This window comes from Giraffa tippelskirchi, chromosome 13, assembly GCF_054371585.1.
Source record: "Giraffa tippelskirchi isolate mGirTip1 chromosome 13, T2T-mGirTip1v1.2.pri, whole genome shotgun sequence".
Classification (NCBI taxonomy): domain Eukaryota; kingdom Metazoa; phylum Chordata; class Mammalia; order Artiodactyla; family Giraffidae; genus Giraffa; species Giraffa tippelskirchi.
The window spans coordinates 73,411,839-73,431,279 of NC_137287.1; the positions used below are offsets into that span (position 1 = coordinate 73,411,839).

Below are 19,441 nucleotides of genomic sequence, written 5' to 3' on the forward strand. Positions count from 1 at the left end.
ACTGTCACAAGCACACTAGTTATCTTACATTTAATCATTTTGTGGCCTGACTCAAGAAGGCCACCATATAAAAGAATTTCCTTCTACATTCAAGTTTGCTACTGGAGAAAGGTAATTCAGATGATATAATACTCTTTTTAAAAATTTTTAAAATTTATTTATTTATTTTAGTTTTGGCCGTGCTGGGACCTCACTGCTGCGCTGGCTTTTCTCCAGTTGCGGCGAGCGGGGGCTACTCTCTAGCTGGTGTGTGGGCTTCCCATTGCAGTGGCTTCTCTTGTTGTGGAGCACGGGCTCTAGGGCGTGAGGGCTTCGGTAGTTGTCTCCCAGGCTGTGGAGCACAGGCTCAGTAGCTGTAATGCACAGGCTTAGTTGCTCTCTGGCATGTGGGCTCTTCTTGGACCAGGGATCGAACCCGTGTTTCCTGCATCGGCAGGTGGATTCTTTACCATTAAGCTGCCAGGGAAGACCCTACATTACTCTTTAGAATACTCAAAATAATAAATGCTTTAAGTAAGCGATAAGGTAGCTCATGAGATTTCCCTGTAGGGAAGCAGCTTTGAATCTTAGAAGCCACCCAAGAGGTTTGTTTTACATTTTTTTTTTTTCCACTAAAACTATGATCCAGTGTCACAGTCAAATAGCCAATTTATACTACAGTACAACTTTGACTGAAATAAAAACTTTTCTGCTAACCATTCAACCACAAAGAAGAACCGAAACACAAACATTTTGAATTTTTTCTAAGTCTTAAATTTCGATATATTCAAACACTAGCCTTCCCCGTCAGAAATGTAAACACTTTAATAAAAACAGAGAGAAAAAAATGGATACTCCAAAATCAGAATGGCTTGTGCCTCAGATGCAAAAGAAAGACTATGCTGACTGCATTTCATATCATCATAAGCTCATAAAACTGCAGAGACTCAGCCTCTCTATAAAATGAAATGTTTAGAATAGAAATTGACTTGACAGTCATTTCCAGCTCTGTAGTTATGCAAAAAATACATACAGCTCTGACTTTTATCTTACATTATTTATTATGCAGTTGAGAAACAAATAGTAGATACTGTCGCTGACTGCAAGCTAAGACATCTATTAATACATATGATGGTGTGCCACAGTGCAAAATTTTGCAAGAAATAAAACTCTAGTGGTTATGATTCCTTTCACATGAACACTTATTGGGTGCCCCTTTATGTTTAAGTAGTAACTTCAGGCCTGATACAAGTGTGGGTTATTAGATCTTTTAAAGTCTTTACAGAGATTAGAAGGCTGTAGAAAAAGACTACTGGGGTTAAAAACAGCTTTCCAAAATTGTTCAAAATGGACAAATAATACTTTGCTTTCTTTGACAGCTGTTCAATAACTGAATACAGCTGGGGAAGAAGAGACAGCTGCCAAGAGATTTCTATTTGGTTTGCCCCAGGTTTTCTTTTCCAGGATGCTTTCCAACATTCAAACGAGTCTTATCCTGAGCACATTAAAAAAGAAGACTCTTATTTGAATTTTTTTCCATCATGCTCCATCCCGTTAGATAATGTGAACTGTGGGTTTAAAGGAGACAACCTTAAGGCTAAGGCAATTCCACTCACCTAAACTTTTTTTTTTTTTGGAATATAGTTGCTTTACAATGTTGTGTTAGTTTCTGCTGTACTGAAGTGAATCAGCTACACGTATACATATATGCTTTCCCTCTTGGGGTGGAGGTATGACTGATTGCCTTGAAGTTATCTTCCACTGCATACTGTACTCATTCAAGGACAATGATCCGTAGCTGACACTATTAGTCACTATTACCAGGACACTTAATGGCTATGCCATAGTCCGTACGGTCAAACCAGTAGTTGTGTATGGATGTGAAAGTTTGACCATAAAGAAGGTTGAGTGCTGAACAATTAATCCTTTCGAATTGTGGTGCTGGAGGAGACTCTTGACCAGCAAGGAGATTAAACCTGTCAATCCTAAAGGAAATCAACCCTGCATATTCATTGAAATGACTGATACTGAAGCTGAAGCACAAATACTTTGGCCATCTTATGCAAAGAGCCGACTCGAATGGAAAAGATAACTGATGCTGGGAAAGACTGAAGACAAAAGGAGAAGAGGGTGGCAGAGGATGAGAGGGTCAGATAGCATCGCCAACTCAATGGACATGAATCTGAGCAAACTTCAGGAGATAGCGAAGGACAGGGAAGCCTGGTGTGCTGCAGTCCATGGGGTTGCAAAGAGTTGGATACAACTTAGAGACTGAAAAACAAAATTCATGTTCAAATGAAAAGCATGAGGATGGTAGAGCTCTTCCAGAAGCAGCAAGTAAGCTGTCCATCAAGTGGTCTCTTGGAGTGGAGATATGCTGGGAAATTCATCTGTGTCCAGGTCCGGTCTTCAGCCTTGATGGATATCTTGCCCCCAGATGGACTCACTTCTACCAGGATGATGGAGACTGAAGTATGAAAACAAAATGCCAGCATCTTAATCTGCAATGAAAAATACACCTCCCTTTAAGGTGGTAGTACTTTCACCAGATAACTGGTACTTTCTTTCCCTTGAAATTTGGGAGCCATGAAGCCAACTTATAATCAGAAATTTACTTGGTGGATCACTTAGAATTAGAAAAGGGAGAGCTAACTATAGGATTCAAGCATATAGCATCAGGGTAAAATAAACCAATGCCTACATCTCCACAATCAGAAAAGTCTTGTGTAAAGGACCATGATAACTCCTACCCTTGTGTTATGGTTTTACTTAAAGTAAGTGGGAGGGAATACAGTTGGGAGAAAAGAACATGGTATTAAGACTTCAATGTGATACAGCACCTAGGTTAGTTTCACAATTAGAAACAATCCTTAAACACAGCACAAACACTTCCAAAGTTACAGCCATCCATCTGCCAGAAAAAGCTTCTACTTTCAGTACTACTGAAAATATAATGGTCAAAGTCTACACAGAGCATACACTATTTCAAATTGGAGTATCAAAAACAGGAAGGCTGGTGGGTAATCGATTTTGCCAGAGTGCTAGCACCTAACTTTTAGCTTGAATTCTTGAAATGCATACACAGATATCAAGTGAAGTGAATGACAGTAAGATAAATATGAGTCTCAATCTCCACCCCAAGATGTGTAAGACTGAAGAGAGAAACTGACATGGATAAAGTGTGACTTGGAAATTCAACACATAGGTATCTACCCGTCACAACGACTTGTCATATGTCCAACTGAGATCCAACCTTCTTTACTTCTATCTTTTCTTCAGAGACGATGAAGTTATTGAAGCAGAGAAGTCCACCCCCAGCAGGGTGGGAATGGAAGGCCAGCCCAGGACAACAGATTCTTCTCCAGTCTTCCAGTCTCCATACTCTAAGAGCTCCATCCTCTTTCCTCTTTATATCTTGTAACCAGATATATTTTATTCCCATAGCATAACATACTGTTAATGCTCCAAGTTTTAATCACTGTCTCCTGGCAATCTCTGCATTGCCCAAAAGCACTTCTGAGGGCATTAACCCCAGTCAACCTCTGGCCTCAGTTATTATCCATCTATCACACACCCCCATCTGAGATCAACTATTTGTTTGACTCACATCACACACATCTACCCAAGGAATGGTTAAGAGGTTTCCCATTGACAGTCTTAAAATCCACCTAACCACCAGTGTCTATTAAACATTTAGATGCATGGGTGGGTGGGTGGGGGTGGAGAGTCCATTAAAAAAAGCAAAAAACCAAACCAGCCCATCCATATCCTTGCTGTCAGGGGAGGAACCACAATTTAGTCATGCATCTAATAACAAATCTCAGGCAGACCAACCCTGACTAAATCAAGGCCTTTACACTTCTAATCACTCTCTGAGTGAAAACATCTGCCGTGCAGTCATCTAACCGACACCGGTTCCCTCACAGCCCGGGACTTAGAACAAAACGGAGAAGCAGAGGAAGTGACAAGTCTTCAGACGAGCTAGAGGCACATCACATGACACATCTGTCTAATCAACAACTAAAAGGAATAAACCAGTTAGAGAAAAAAATAATAAGATATGATCTCCACTTCCTACTTCCTCCTCCGAGAGTGGTGGAGTGCCAGGTCACCTTTCTGGCAAAATCTCTACACATAAAGCACTGTCTACAATTTCCAGTTTCTCTTTAAGTGGAGAGAGAACTTAAAAAAAAATTTCTTCTTCCTTTAATTTTCAGCTCTACTTCTTCTATCACAGATTCTTTTATTTGTTTTATTATTATTATTATTTGCCACGCTGCACAGCTTGTGGGCATTAGTTCCCCGACCAGGGATTGAACCTGGGCCCTTGGCAGTGAAAGTGCTGAGTCCTAGCCACTGGACTACCAGGGAAGTCCTGAGGGAGAACTTTTAAAAACCCTTGAGAAACAACCTGCTCCAGAATCTATCTAGCTTTTAATGTCGCTCCCTTCCCCATTTTTTTATGGTTGTTACAACCCAAACCTTTTTTGCAGTGGCTGGCCCAGTCATACCAGGGACACTCAGGGAATCTGAAATGGAGGTGGGGGAGGGGAGTGCCCAGAGCAAGGGATGAGGCTGGTGGGGCCTCATCCACAAGCCAAAAAAAAATCAATTGAGACTGAGAGCTCTTGGCAAGCTTGGCATGCTTATGGCACTGCAATCCACCACCAGGAAAAACGAGGATGGTGCATGCTTTTTAAGGTAAAGTGAAAAGTGAAAGTCACTCAGTCATGTCCAACTCTTTGCGACCCCATGGACTATACAGTCCATGGAATTCTCCAGGCCAGAACACTGAAGTGGGTAGCTGTTCCTTCCTCCAGGGGATCTTCCCAACCCAGGGATGGAACCCAGGTCTCCTGCATTGTGGGCGGATTCTTTACTAGCTGAGCCACGAGGGAAGCCCTTATAAGGTAAAACTCCTCTTAATTATTGATATTTCAAGAGGGCTCACCAGATCATCTTTCTGCTCAAGACCACACAGCCATTAACTGATCTTTGGCACTGAGTCTAAACTGATTTCCTTGGCCTGTGGACCCTACAGACTCGGGCCCTGCCAGCCTTATCCTCGGCTCTGGGTATTCCCCTTCTCCACCTCCATTTCAGGCTCTCCTGGTGTGGCTGGGTCTGGGATCTGGTCCTCCCCCAGCCCTTCCTCTCCACTCCATCCATCCAAACCCCACCGCCCTTCTAGGATGGGTTCAGTTCCATCTTCTCTTGCCCCATGTTCAGTGTACCCCAATGCTGTGTACCCCAAACACATGCGTCTCGTCTATGGCAGGGTGTGTTATGTTCTGCTGCAACTTAGGAGTTTCAAAGGCTTACTGTGTTACATGGGAGCCCTCGAGGAGAATTACGCTCTACAGCTGGTTAAATCCTACAACGTGCACCCCTTTCTTCTTCTCTTCTTCAAATTACACCCTCGTCTTCACTCCTGGCAGGACTTGGCTTCAGGTCCAATCAAGCCAGGAAATGAGTGACGGGTGGACACTGAGAGTGGACACTGGTAGGCAAAGGCCATTTGACTCTGAGCTGGGTGAGGACGCGTTGTAAAGGGTCGAGAGAAACTGCTCTTCTCCATCCCATCATTTTATCTTCTATTCATTTTTCAACAAACATCATTTCAGACTCCTTACTTGTGAACTATGTTTTTAAATAAACATTCTTTTAAAAAAATCTTTATTTATTTGGCTGCACCAGGTCTTAGTTGTGGCACTGGGGATCTAGTTCCCTGACCAGGAATCAAACCTGGTTCCCCTGCGTTGGGAGTGTGCAGCCACTGGACTACCAGGGAAGTCCCATACACTACACTTTTGACTTCAACCTAGTACTGATGAAATGTATCTAGGGCAAGTGTTAGTCGCTCAGTTGTGTCTATCTCTTTGTGACCCCATGGACTCTAGCCCACCAGGCTCCTCTGTCCATGGAATTCTCTGGGCAAGAATACTGGAGTGGGTTGCCATGTCCTCCTCCAGGGGATCTAGGGCAAAGCACATTCTAAACACTCCAAGGATACACAAGATTAGGATATTTATGATGAACTGTGCAGAAAAAGAATCATTTTTCCATGGCAGCTAATCACTCCTTAATTTCTGTGTTGGGTAAGTTTAGATTCTTCTGTGTTATGTTCTATTAATAACTCATACAAGAGTCAACTGGACTCAATTTCTCCCTCCCACCCCTTTGCTCCCGTAACCCACAATTTCATTCACAGTGGGTTTGCCGATGCAGATTCAGTAAGTAATTTAAAATGTCTCAATTGGCTGCCTCAAGTGGGAGTAAGAGCTTCCTGTTACCTTTGGTTCTTTCGGCCAGGAGGACACAGCCACACATGGTGGTTTTTTTGCCACTCAATTGTGGCCACAATGCACATGAAATGATTCATCACCTCTTTCTTCCCTCAAGTACCCGTCATAAATCAACATACTCTCTAGGTTACAAAGCTAGATAGCTGAAAAAACATCTAAAATTGTATTGACTGCTTACTCAGAGGCAGGCACTGGGCTGACTCTACTTATACAGATCAAATGATATAAAATACACACTTATATTTGACATTTAAAATCAATAAATGTAATTGGAGTATAATCTGTAAAAATACTGAATCACTATACTCTACACCTGAAACTAATATAATACTGCAAATCAACTATACTTCAATAAACAAATGTATGTGAAAGTAAAAAAATAAATAAATATGCACTCTGGGTTTCAGAGGAAGCATTCACTTAAAAAACTGAGGTCAAATCACCAGGAGGCAGTATAGGATGGTGGCTGAAAGCTCTGAGACCAGAACACCTGAGATCAATCCTAGCTTCGCCCCTCGTGCCGAGTAACCTAGAGCAAGGGACCTACCCTTCACAGTCTCGGGCCTCATGGGATGTTAGGGAAGGAGTAAGTCAGCACATCCACAGTGCTTAGAACAGTGCCTGGCTGGGGATCCCCTAGTGGTCCAGTGGTTAGGACTCTGAACTTTCACTTCCGAGAGTGCAGGTTCAGTCCCTGGTCATGGAACTAAGATCCCTTGTGCCATGCAGCGTTAGGGGAAAAAAGTCAGAACAGTGCCTGGCTAAGAGCTTACCAGGTCTTAGCTACTATTGTTATCTCTACAAGGATAGCAAAGATGACCCAGTTGGCCATTCTCTCTACCTCCTAACTTGCCTCAGAACAGTCTAGACAGGGATAACTATGTAGACGCTTCATAAATCTACCAGTGCTTTTGTACCCTTTAAAAAACATATATATATATATATGTTATACATATATATGTATAACATACATATGTATGTACATATACATACATATATGTATTTATTTATTTATTTAAGCTTTTTATTTTGTATTGGAGTAGAGCTGGTTAACAGTGTTGGAATAGTTTCTGATGGACAGCAAAAGGACTCAGCCATATACGCACATGTATCCATTCTCCTTCAAACCCCACTCCCATCCAGGCTGCCACATAACATTAAGCAGAGTTCCCTGTGCTATACAGTAGGATCTGTTGGTTATCCACTTTAAAATTAACAGTGTGTACTTGTCCATCCCAAATGTCCTAACTATCCCTTCCCCCCCAGCAAGCGTTAGTTGGAAGAAACATCTTTTTAGATGCTATTAACTAAATATCCTTGTAGAATTAACAGTGGTAGCTGGACTTAGTGAGTACTTAGCCAGGCACTGTTCTGGTTTTTCCCCCTATACTGCGTGGCTCTCAGCATCCCCTCTTCAATCCCAGGGGACCAGGGATTGAACCCACACCCTGAACAGTGAAAGTGAGAAGTCCTAACCACTGGACCGCATAATAAGAACCTACTGTATAGCACAGAGAACTCTAGTTATGCATTGTGGTGACCTGAATGGGAAAGAAATCCAAAAGGGAGGGGCTATATGTATATGTACGGCTGATTCACTTTGCTGTTCAGTAGAAACTAACACAACATTGTAAAGCAACTAAACGCCAGTAAAAACTAATCTAAAACAGAAATACCTTTTTAAAAACAAACATTACACTATTGGGATTTCATCAGAAGCTAGGCTATTCTGAATGAGAATTGGGATCTAACCATCTAAGTACAGGAACACTGGTGCCCCAAAGAACTCAGTCTTTCTGTACATCACTTGCTGTGGAACAGAATGAACCCACACTTCTTTGCCCTGAAGTTAGGCAAGAGTCTGGCTACTTCCATCTGGGCAAGGTCATCCCTTTTCCTTCATTGACTTCCATGATTTCCTCACTGATTTTTGTCTCTAGTCCCTTTCTAGCCCCAGGGACTTGGCAACCTAGTTTCTAAACAGTTCAGGCCTTGGCAGCATCTCCACTCCAAGTTCTAGTATCTGGTGACTGCAAGTAATGCCAGGGCACCAGCAGCAGACTTGGCTTCTGACTATCGTGGTTGAGACTGGAAACCACACATTCGTGGCTGAGCTGCTCCTTGGGATGGATAACATCGCCTCGGAAAATACTTCAAACAAACCTGTAGAGAGGGTAAATTACACAAAGAACCTGTGGCTCAGGGCCGAACTAATTCATCCTTGCTCATGCAACACCTAAAGAGACCTGGCAAAACCACGGCTGCATTGAGTTACCATGACCAAGATTCCGATGGTTCCAGGTGGAAGGAAGCCCCCCGGTGCGGTGATGAGGGCAGAATGAGAGATGGTCAATGCTGCGGTGCAAAGAAACTCGAAAAGACATATTTTTGGACAGATCTTCATTTTCGAGTTTAAAATATACTGGGATTTCCCCGGTGGTCCAGTGGTTAAGAATCCACCTTGCAATGCAGAGGCTGTGAGTTCGATCCCTGGTTGGGGAACTAAGATCCCACTAAGATCTGCACACTGCAACTACTGGGCCCTCGTGTCACAGCTAGAGAGTCCATGTGCTGCAAGGAAAGATCTCGTATGACGAAACGAAGATCCCACATGCTGCAACTAAGACCCAACATGGCCAAATTAATTAATTAGTTAAAAAAAAATCATATATACTAACTTGAACTAATAACTAAAAGTTTATCAACAGGACTCCTGACCAACTGGCCAGAATGAACAGATGGGGTCCGAGAGTCCCTGATTTCCACTGGGGGTTCCATTTGGCTCTGGAGGTGACACCCACGATCTGGACTGAGCCAATAAGCATAGCTTGTTTCTCTTCACCACTGTGATTTCTATCCTGGGCACACGACCAGAGCAGATCCAAAAAAAAGGAATAGCAGAGTTCTTTCTGGGGCTGCTGGGAACAGGGGTTCATACAGCCCTATGACCCACGGAAAGCCACTTGCGGATCTCAAGGGAATATCCTCAGGATAAAGCTGACATCAAGGAAAGAGAAACAGAAAAAAAAAAATCAGGACCCCTTAGTGAATGCGCTGAGCTGTATCAAAATCTGCCTGATGTTAGCATCATGCCTTTTGGCTTTTCAGTTTCATAAACCAATATACCCTTTGCTGTATGAGTCAGCCTCTTTTTAAAAAAAAATAAAAATTTTATTTGGCTTCGAACCGTGGTGCTGGAAAAGACTTCTGAGAGTCCCTTGGACAGCAAGGGATCAAACCAGTCAGTCCTACCAGAAATCAACTCTGAATATTCACTGAAAGGACTGATGATGAAGCTGAAACTCCAAAATTTGGCCACCTGAGGCGAAGAGCTGATTCACTGGAAAAGACCCTAATGCTGGGAAAGACTGAAGGCAGGAGGAGAAGGGGACGACAGAGGATGAGATGGTTGGATGGCATCACCACTCAATGGACATGAGTTTGAGCAAACTCCAGGAGGTAGTGAAGGACAGAGAAGCCTGGTGTGCTGCAGTCCATGGGGTCACAAAGAGTCACACATGACTGAGCGAGTGAACAACACCAACAAAATTTATTTGGCTGTGTCGGGTCTTAGTTGGGGCACACAGGATCTTCCGTTGCAGCTTGAGGCCTTTCTAGGTGTGGCTCATGGGCTTAACTGCTCTGCAGCATGTGGGATCTTAGTCCACCTACCAGGATTGAACCTGAATCCCCTGCATTGCAGGGTGGATTCTTAACCACTGGACCACCAGGGAAGCTCCCTAAACCAGCCTTGTGTTGTGTTTCTTTTACTTGCCATCTCAAGAGTCCTGCTGCAAGATGCATTTAAGATAAACTCTTGATTGCAAAGCATGGCAGTGCGACTTGCTGAACACTGTGAGTTTAATTTACTTGGTAAATATTTTTCTCTCTTGAGACGGTTGGTATAAACATTAAGCTTCAGTCTATTTCAGACTGAATTATTTTACTATACTGTCAAAATCATGATTCCCTACTTTTTTTTTTAAAGCCATTTCTTTGGGAGCCAAGAAGAGAGCAAACAGAAGTGAAAGACAAAGCAGAAAAGCTTCTGTGTAATAGTCCAGGGGAGAGAGATGACAGCCAACCAGATTTCACAGACTGGTGCAGAAACTTATTCCAATCATTATTAATAAGATCACCTAATAATAAAACAAGAGCAATGCACCAATCAATCAAAAGCACTGCAGTTAACTCTTTCTGGCACAAATGTAAATGCCACCCACAGGTAGTCTTTTATCAACCTTCTCCACTGTTGCCTGACAAATGCTCCCTGTAGCATGTTTCCACCCCGAGTAAGGACATTCCTGCAGCATTAAGGGCATTCCTTTGGGCTGGGAGGTGATGTCAAGCCTGCACTGAAAACAGAGAAATTGAGGTGTGCAAAAGCTGCGGACTTTGCTCAGGTTCACAGGAGTACAAAGTGGGAAAAGCCAGGCATTGGTAGACCCAGGTCTTCTGACTCAAATCCAGAGCACCTTGTGTCTCCCCAGTAGTTCGGGAGGTACCTCATGTCTAGGAAAGTCAGGAGGCTGACACCAAAGAGGTCTTCCTCAGACCTCCTATAAGAGGAAAAAATTAAGAAATGAGCATGCTGGACAGTCTAAAAAAGAAAATGACCAACATCTGAAATTTAAAAGTTACCCCTAGAAACACACCCCTCTTTACCACACTTCCATTCCTAATCCCCACTGCACAAAGCTTTGGCTGGTACTTGAAAGACCTAACATTCAAAAGTTAAACACAGGCTGATGACAGCACTGATTTTGTATTTTTCAAAAACTACAATTAAGATTCAGGAGCTTAAGTACTAATATCTAGAATACCTAAAAATTTGTACTAGCATTTTTGAGGCATTTGTATTTTTTCTGAGAGTTCAGAAATCAATTTGTTTTATGTATGTATGTATGAATGCATGTATGTATTACTTTTTATTGAAGTTTGATTTACAATGTTGTGTTAATTTCTTCTGTACAGCCAAGTCATTCAGATTTATATACATACTTTTCAGATTCTTTTCTATTATTGGTTATTATAAGATATTGAATATAGTTCTCTGTGTTGTACCATAGGTCCTTGTTGTTTGCCCATTTTATTAATATATATAATAGTGTTAATTCTAAACTCCTAATTTATCCCTCCCCTATCCCCTTACCTCTCTGGTTACCATAGGTTTGTTTTCCATGTCTGTGTGTCTGTTTCTTTTTGTAACTAAGTTCATCTGTGTCTTTTTTTTAGATTCCACATATAAGTGGTATCATATGATATTTGTCCTTCTCTGTCTGAATTACTTCACTTAGTATGATAATCTCTAGATTCATCCATGTTGCTGCAAATGGCATTATCGCATTCTTTTTAATGGATGAGTTATAGTCTATTGTGGGCTTCCCAGGTGGTGCAGTGGTAAAGAACCTGCCTGCCAATGTAGGAGTCATAAGAGATGTGGGTTCTATCTCTGGGTTGGGAAGATCCCCTGGAGGAGGGCATGGCAACCCACTCCAGTATTCTTGCCTGGAGAATCCCATGGACAGAGGAGCCTGGAGGGCTACAGTCCATAGGGTCGCAAAGAGTCAGATATGACTGAAGCGACTTAGCATGCACGCATGTAGTCCATTGTACATATGTACCACATCTTCTTTAGTGATGCTGTCTTTATAAAAAACAATTCAGGCCTGTGTTGCAAGGAGTCTGAGTAGGAATTATTGGAAGAATTGTAAAGAGATGATATTTTACCCATGGCTTCGCACTAGAACCTTAAGCTTTTCTGATAATTCTTAAATTATATAGTTCATAGTAGCTTTGAACATTTTTGGGGGGCTTCAACTGAACAGGGTATCCAAAGGGTATCTTTAGTTTAAATATACCAAAGGCCTTTGAAAAATAGTGAAGCGGGAAATCCACAGCACTTTAACTAGCAGTAGGGAAAAAAAAATCCTCTTTTAAGACTGTTATGGCTCACTTATCATGGTTTTAATAAATTTTCACTTAAGAAACAAATCACTCATCTTAGCAGATCTATCACATAAACAGCCCAAAAAATTAAAAATCTTCACTGAAATACTGACTTTGGAATTCATCCTGATGTATGATTCAGATGCGTGTGACATTTTCAGAGCTATAGAAAATCAGTGCTCACCTGGATCTCACCTATTCACAAAATAAATTTAGTACAAGGGAAATGTTAATAGTTCTCTATTTAAAGCTGGTATATCTCCAAGCACAAGCAGAATTTCATCTTGATCTAATTTAGACCTGGAACAGTTGAGGGGAAAGTCACTATATTATATGCTCCTTCACAATAGATATAAGAATGAGCAATACTTATGACGTGTATGTCAGACTAAAATGAATGCCAGTTAATAAAGGTTAAGGATAATTAACAAAGTCATTAATTATGGTATGCTTTCACTTCTGTTGTCATGACTAACAATCTGTTTTCACATTTTTTGCCTTCATTACACTTGTTAATAGTCATAAATAAATAAATTCACAGTAGAGACATACTATTAGATATACATTTTACCTGAAATAAAAAATAAAGGAGACCAACGACATTTGTGACGAATATATTCTGATAGTCTTAAGAACTTCAAAGTTGAATATGGCATATATTTTCTCCCATAAAACTTGTGTTTTTAGATAAAAAGCATCACTTTGTAAAACCTCTTGCCTTCCATGCCTAACACCAACAGTTACCTTCCTTCTTGAGATTATTTTATTTTTAGTAAAAGCTTTTAATTTGAGAACATTTTAGATTTACATAAAAATTGCAAAGATGGTACAGAGTGTTCCCATGTACCTCTAATCAGTTTCTCCTCTTACTAACATCTTATATTTAATTGGCACATTTGTTACAATTAAGGAACAAGTATCAATAGACATCAAAATTGTCAGGTGGCAGGACACCTAGAAGTTATGATGAACACCTAGAAATCTGCACTGATATCTACATTTATCAAACTTAAAATAAGTTTCCAATCTGGAGTAGGAGAGAATTCATCTTGCAAGAGGTTCTAGTAGAGATAAGCAGCATGGATAATAAAAACTTACTGAAGGAAAAATTCACTTAAAATCCCATCTCATTTATCTAAGGGTTTATCTAATAATTTCTAGAACAAACTGGGGAAAGTTCCCAAATATTCCATTTTTGGTATCAAAACACTTCTGTTTAGCTCACAAAAAAGTCCTACTTGAGAACTCCTGGTTTCTAATTTACGAAATAAATCCTATTTTCAGTTGACTGAAGGATATACTCTAGAGATCATTCCCTGCTGCTGCTAAGTCGCTTCAGTCGTGTCCGACTCAGTGCGACCCCATAGACGGCAGCCCATCAGGCTCCCCCAACCCTGGGATTCTCCAGGCAAGAATGCTGGAGTGGGTTGCCATTTCCTTCTCCAATGCATGAAAGTGAAAAGTGAAAGTGAAGTCGCTCAGTCGTGTCCGACTTTTAGTGACCCCATGGACTGCAGCCTATCAGGCCCCTCCATCCACGGGATTTTCCAGGCAAAAGTACTGGAGTGGGGTGCCATTGCCTTCTCCGGATCATTCCCTAAATCACTGCAAAATTCAAATGAGCAAAAAATAAAAGAGGTAAAAGTTTAAAATTTGATTCTAGAGCTTCCTTGTCTTTTTTTCAATTGCTGGCAAAAATCATTGTCTTAGTTTTAGCTTTACTGTTCATTAATGAAGGTTTGCAATAAGATCTTTGGCATTGCTTATCAATTAAATGTGGAAGACTCAGCCCACAGTTTTTTTCAAAAATCTGCATTCAAAACAATTGGAAGAATGGATCAGAGAGGGAAAAGGGATACATTTCAGCAAAGCAGAAAGACAAGCTGTCCTAAGTTATCAGCCACTATGCAGAGCTGGAAACAACCTCAGGAGGTACCTGGTACTTCTGAAGATGCTCATGGAATCCTGACTCTTCTGCAGAGGTGAAGAGGTCAGATACCACTGCTCCAAACAGAGGGAGGTCCACAGAAATATTTTTTTTAATACTAATAATAAAGGAGGAGGAGGAGATGGTTGGCCTCTACTCCCATCTGACTTCAGAGTCTGCTACCTTCAAAATGCAGTTTAGACTAAGTCCTTGATCTCAGCACGAGAATCACAAGGGTCCTTTACTGGATTGGAGGCCCCCCTAAGAGATCCTCATTCCCCAGCTCTGAGGCAGGGCCCAGGAATCTGTATAATTCACGAGCATCTCAGGTTCAGATCTATGTCCTTGATGACACTTGGAGACACTGACTTGGAGCTACAAGCAAGGCCCCTAACATCTGCAGGGGTGACCTGCAGGCCAAACCAGCTCTCTCCACCCAGGGACTTGCCCCGCAGGACTTGTAGCCATACGGCATATGTGTCAACCTAATTACATGTCACAATGTTAGGGAGTGCTGCCGTGACAGGCTTCTCTCAGCCAGTCCTTACCCTGAATTACATTCAATTCCACACGTGATAACTCTCCCAGGTTAACTCCCCTCAGGTCACATCAACCAGCTGCACAGCACGAAGGACTAATGACAAATGGAAAGTGAGCATGAATTCTGCTCCCATAAAATCTTAGCTCCAATCTGAGGCTCTCTGGTATTCCCAGTCAGAGCCTCCTCACTCCCACTTAGCAGTGATCTCAGAAACGGAGTAAGTATCGCGCCACTACTGAAAGAGCCTGGAAGCCTTCCCTTTGAGTCATGGCTCAGAAGGACACCTGCCGTGTGCTCCCTCCACAAGCAAAGGTTCTGCCATGTGCTGTTCCTCCCCCACACCAGAGCTCAGAGAATCCTTCATGACCACGCACGATGCTGAAACACAGCTTGTCTCAACTTGGGCTGAATCCCGGGGTGGGAGGGCATTGGAAGGTTACCCGTGTTCAGGCCCCACCAGACCCCTGACTCCAAATTTCTGGTTGCCTCCAGGGCCTCAGTGTTGCTTTAAAAGGCTCACAGGTACTGATAACGTCCACCCAGGGGTGAGACCCACCGGAAACACTTTTGTTCTTCACAAGATGGACATCCTGCAAGTGGACACAGTTTTCTGTGCTCTGCCTCACAAATGGAATAGTTAATCAATTACTGCTGAATGAAACTGAGTGTATTTACATACCAGACAGCTTCTACTGATGTAACAGCTAAGCAACCCCAGGGATGAAGACTGACTGTGCGACGCTGTAACACCTGGTGTCACCTCCCCTCCAGGGTGAAGGTGGTCCAGGGAAGGATTGAGTTGCCTTCTCACTGTGCCTGTAGATCTGGGTTGTTCTAAAAGCTCTCAAAGTTGGCAAAGGCAGCGGTTTTCACCAAATCCTGGGACGTCTTGCTGAAAAGTCACCATGATCAAAAATAAGAGCCAAAAACCAGCTAATCCCAGCAACTAAGTACCTTCTGCCACTCATAAGGGTGGCCAGATTTGGTGAATAGAAATGCAGCACACTTGGTCAGTTTGAATTTCAGATGAACAAATGACTTTCTCAAAGTGTAATTACATCCAGTGAGATATTTGGGCACACTTAACCCTAAAAAATTTATTCACTGTTTAACTGAAACACCTCTTGACCAAATGTCCTGTGTTTTATCTGGCACCTATACCAGTACCGGCCCCCAAAGAGTCCATTTGTCGCCTTTTGCTGCTTTGTTTCAGGAGAAAGAGATGATGGTATTACAAGGTTAAAAAAAAAAAATTTGAAAACCCTCTGTTAGCTCCCCAACAAAACACTTCGGTCTTCATGGTATAGAAACTACCCAGAACAGAATATCAACAGAATATCCCTCTCTCCTTTTCAAAGAACTGAGTTCTTTAGCTCTGAACAAAGCACAAGAAGGGGGAGAAACTTTTGTTGCTGGCTGCAGCTGAGCAAATTGATCAAACAAAGGAAGCATTCAGCTCACACTTTGCATCTCATATACACACACACAGACTTCAGCAAACTCTATAGAGAAAGCAGAAACGGTGAGGAAATTTCATCTGGTTAATCTTGTAATTATGAAGTTGGATTTCCGGTTTCTGGTCCTAAAGAGAGATGGAGAGAAGACATCAGCAGAAAAGGAGAGAAGAGAAGGCAGAAAATCTGCATAATCGGATTTACTCTTTCAGCAAATCCTGAGGACCAGAGGACCGAGGAGAGACAGATGGACTGCAGACACACACGACAGGGTGGTGATGTCAGGATGGAGTTTTCTGCCGAATCCTTGGCACCTGGAGCTGTGCCTGTAACACGGAAGCATTCAACCATTCATGCTCAGTCTCTAAGTCGTGTCTGACTCTTTGCGACTCCGTGGACAGTAGCCCACCAGGTTCCTCTGTCCATGGGGTTTCCCAGCTGGAAAATACTAGAGTGGGTTGCCATTTCCTTCTCCAGGGGACCTTCCCAACTCAGGGACTGAACCCACGTCTCCTGGGTCTCCTGCATTGCAGGCAAATTCTTCACCACTGAGCCATCAGTGATTCAACCATTCATACTCATGTTCAGTATTTGTTGGTTAAAGAGCAAAGGTGTGTGTACAGACCTGGAGAAGGGAAAGGGGAGATTAGAGATGGCTCCCCAAGGGGATGATGCCTGATGCTCTGAGAAGAGTGAAAATGAGTTGGTCAGGCAAAAGCATTCTGGCCAGGAGGAGAGGCTGCTGCAAAGACATGGCAAAGCCAGAGCTCTGGGCTCTGGTGAGTGAAGAGATCCGCCCACTGAACAGCGAGAGCACAGGTGGGAGATCCGGAAAGAGGCTGGAGGGGATGAGGATTGGCGAGTCCATCAGGAAGATGGTCAGAAATGGAAGCCCCAGAGGAGAGAGGATGCTCCAGGGTCCAGAAGGGGAGCTCGGGGTCACACCTTCCTCTTAAGGAAAGTGGAGGAAAGGAGGGACCTAAAGGAGACTAAGGAAGGGGACCCTCACATGAGGAGAGGAGCCAAGAGAAGCCACAGTCACAGGAGCCCAGACAGCGTGTCCCAGAGATGGAGGGGCTGGTGTCAGAGGAGAGAGAAAGCAGAGGGTTAAGGGATGATTCAGGGGCTTTCCAGGTGGCTCAGAGGTAATGAACCTGCCTGCAGTGCAGGAGATGCAGGTTCAAGCCGTGGGTTGGGAAGATTCCCCTGCAGAAGGAAATGGCAACCAACTCCAATATTCTTGCCTGGAGAATCCCATGGACAGAGGAGTCTGGCAGGCTACAGTCCATGGACTTGCAGAATCGGACTCAACTGAGTGACTAAATCACCACCACCAAGGGATGACTTGGGGGTGACAAGTGGAGAAACTGGGTGCAGACAACAGCGTTTGTGGCAATGGGGTGGGAGAAGTGGATAGTCTGAGGGACAATCGGGCCACAGAGGTGCTGTTTCACAGGTGTGCCCTTAGCGTGAGAGGGGCCTCAAGATATGCTGAGATGCAGAGATGGAGCCCCAGGCAGGAAGATGCTGATCACACAGCTCAGGGGTGAAAGCAAACTGGGATGCAGTGAGCCAAGACAGGGGTGGGAGGGCTTTTTTAAAATTCCTTTCCCTCCTGTCCTTTCTGCAAGCCCTTGATGCCCTATGATATGAACTAGCCATGGCCCACCCCACTCCTGAGCATCCTGGCTCTTACCAGACGAGTGGCAAGAAAATGAACATTGCAAGAGGTCGTTGACTAGGGGATGCAACTCCACCCCATTCATTTAGAAACACAAAACAAAACCACAAAACCCCATGAGCTGGAAAGAGGAAGGCTCACACAGATCAGTCCTTCTGCTGGCTCCTCTAAGGTCTCTGAGACTCTTCGGGCAGCCAAGAATCTCCATGGAGATAAATTACGAAAAGGTCACCCAGGAATTCTGCTGCCTCAGCAGTGACTGAACCAACTTCTGTGCAGGGACAGTGAAGAATGTGCAGCCGGGGCAGCTGGCTGCTGTGGCACTGTGTTATCTAGGAGTGGTGCAAAACCCATGTCTTATGCATAAAACAACTCAAAGATCTAGTCGGTCTTTACTCTTTAAAAAAAAATTATGGAAACAAAATTGGGCACTCTACATCTCTGCCTAACAACAGTCAACTATTATTTCTTGAAATGAGCCCCAAACAGCTGGCAATAAATGACTTACTCAAGATGCCATTTGCACAATCCTAAAAACCGCACTAACATAACATGGATTAAAAAGGTCTAAGCTTCACGGTTTGTAAGAGTCTCACTCCACTGAAAAAGAAACAGTATAAAAAGGCAGTTCAATATCAAGTGCAAACTGGAACCAGACCAAACAACAACTTCTGTTGCTCCTGGAAATTGTTTTTGTCGGGTCATAAACACACACAGTCTGGCTGGAGATGGTCTAAAGATAGATTAAAGATAATGGAACTTGAAGTCCACAATCAGGGTCACCAGGAGCTATGGAGAGTTTTTATTATGCACATGACAAGTACATAATAAGCATTTTAACCGTATTGATGTGTAAGGGAGTGAATACTTACTCAGAAAAAGTAGTGCAGTCCCTTCCAAGACATCTGTGTCCATCCCAAAACCGAATGGATGACACTGACTACCTACATTGAAGCTATGCTTTGAATAAGATGAGAATAAATTTTCCAGGTAGCTTTATTTTATCATCCTTTCTTTATTATCTTTTATCATCCCTTCAGTTGAGATGTTGAAAATCTAAGGAAAAAGAAGCAGCTCATATACCTGGTGGCAGACACAGTGGCTGAAGAACAGGCCATATGAGAGCAGCCAGACTCAATGGACAGCTTCCTGGTTCTGCCTCTGTCTGTCTCTAAATATTAGGATCTGAAGGGCAGTAGGCAGAATCACTATCTCAAGTGTGATCCCCTGGCCAGCAGCACGGTAAGAGCCGCAGCATCACCAAACCCATTAGATCAGAATGCACATTAACCAGATCCACCCAGGGTGCTCATCCATGTTGGAGTTTGGGAAGCAGTGATCAGAAGAGCAAGATTGCCTGGCTCTCAGTCTGGTTACCTCGTACCTAAGTGTTAGTCTCTCAGTCGTGTCTGACCCTTTGCGAACCCATGGACTCCTGTAGCCTGCCAGGCTTCTTTGTCCATAGGATTTTTCAGGCAAGAATACTGGAGTGGGTTGCCATTTCCTTCTCCAGGGGAATCTTTCCGACCTAGGAATTGAACCGTGGTCTCCCACGTTGCAGGCAGATTCTTTACCATCTGAGCCACCAGGGAAGCCCTACCACAC

At 43.1% G+C, this 19,441-nt stretch overlaps 1 protein-coding gene and 1 non-coding gene across 6 annotated transcripts in view; both read right to left on the reverse strand.

Annotated features, from left to right (window-relative positions):
* Positions 1–19,441, reverse strand: part of FAM171A1 (family with sequence similarity 171 member A1) — a 168,657-nt gene that overhangs the window by 86,022 nt on the left and 63,194 nt on the right. The gene's annotated exons all lie outside the window — the stretch shown is intronic.
* Positions 4,278–4,350, reverse strand: TRNAE-UUC (transfer RNA glutamic acid (anticodon UUC)). Its single transcript has one exon. It is a non-coding gene; the product is annotated as a tRNA-Glu (tRNA).